Source organism: Pygoscelis adeliae, unplaced genomic scaffold (genome assembly GCF_000699105.1).
Source record: "Pygoscelis adeliae isolate BGI_AS28 unplaced genomic scaffold, ASM69910v1 Scaffold106, whole genome shotgun sequence".
NCBI lineage: Eukaryota > Metazoa > Chordata > Aves > Sphenisciformes > Spheniscidae > Pygoscelis > Pygoscelis adeliae.
Window position 1 is genome coordinate 4,557,519 of NW_008824939.1, and position 1,867 is coordinate 4,559,385.

Sequence of the window (1,867 nt, forward strand, 5' to 3'; positions counted from 1 at the left end):
TTACATCTGACCCAACATAAACTCTGAGTAGGAAATGCCTGCCATTAATGAAATGTTTATCAGCTCCAGAACCACTCACCTCTTCATAATCTCTCGGGAAACGGAATTGTCACTGAAATTTACTGTGTGGTCCAAAAATGCTCTGGAATTTATGGGGCTTTGGCTGGGGAGAGAAGCAACCTATTGCAGTGTTGCTTGCGTTGTTGGGTTTTTTTCTTAACACAGCAATAGTAATTCAAGGGTCTTTCAGTCCAAAGGCAAGGCAATGAAGCTGAATATACCCTAGAGAAGCCTTCACCAAATGAAGGTTTTCACCCATAGATTTGTTTCCAGCAAAGGAGGGGCCGGCATCACAGAGCCAGTCAGCCAGGAGGACAACATCTGGCTAGCATCTGCCTCATGGCCACAGAAAACCTACAAGCAATCCACAAAATCGACAGTGCCTACCTAACGGCATAAGGAGAGGTGTCATGCAGGAGCTACTCTCCCAGAAGAGAGCAAAAGAATGACTGTGGGTGGTAGTGTGCCACCAGCTATGGATCTTTTAGGAAGCTTTGGATAAAGGGTGGTGAACCACAGCTGCTGTCCCTGGATCATGCTGTGTTATACTGCTGTCTATCATGAACCTCTAATAGCAAGAAAGAAATGAATATGGCTGGGACTTTCCTCCCAAATCTAAATGGCACGTGCATGGAAGCGTAAGATTTGCTTAAGCTGGTATAGTTTTTAACCTTGTTTGTGTGACTTTTACTTTATCAGCTCACTGTAATAAATTTTTTATAGTGTATTAAGAGCACAGACATTCTTGTAAGATATAGTTTATTTATGTGTTATTCACTTTGCCTTCTTGCTTTGTATTGCTGCCTCTGGGTGTCCTAGAGTTGATATCTTCCTGTAATGATGAGGAGAGACGCTGCACAGGGATGTAAGCATGCCTGAACCGGTGTGCAGACACAATCCAGAACTGGCCGTGCCTGACAAGAGTGCCTGGAGGAACACTGGCTGTCTGCTCTGGTGGAAACACCTGGGCACAGCGGGGCAGCCAAGGATGGGACGGGGGTCGGTCATCTCTGGAGGCGGCACCGAGGTACATCCCAAGCACAGTGCAGAGAGGCTTTCAACACTAACCAGTAAAACACTATGATAATACAGAGGGAAGCGAGCCCAAAAGAAGTGAGGTATGGGTTTCTGATCATGCTAATCTGAATTTCCTTTCTGTGCTCAATTGAGGATCTTTAAGACTGTGTGCCAGTTCACTAACAAATGCTGTTTCTGCATTACTGACAGTGACCGGTGGCGGCAGCACTCCTCAAAGAAGTCACCTCTCTCTGGAGATCTGTAATACCAGAACCAGGAGGCACCGGTTTGCACGGGGAGGCTGTGCAAAAGCTTCATCTGGGGCCTTCTATGCACAAGGGGCACCCCCAGAGAGGAAGAGGTTGTCTAAACCTCAGATCCACAATACTCCCTGAAAAACCACCGTCCGCCCCCTCCGGCTACGCGGTGGCATCGAGTTGGCTCAGGGCTGGATTTTAACGCCGGATGGGTGGTGCATTTCACCGGCTGGCGCCTCTCCCCGCACAAACAAGCCGGAGAGCCGGTCTCCGTCAGCTGCGTGTCATGACGCACCGTGCATCTGTGATGAGAGCATATCCCGTTATCTTGTTAACGTCTGCGAGGGGGTGCATGCCGTGGGACAGGTTAATTCAAAATGCCGCTCTCGGGCAGCGCTTCTCCCCCAGGCTGTTCTGTACCAACGCCTGAATCCTTTCGCTCCGGCTCCGGCGCCCAGGCGTTTCACGCGCGCCCGGCGACCCCGACGCTTCTGTCTCACTTCGAAGCACCCGGCCGGCTCCGTCCCACGGGC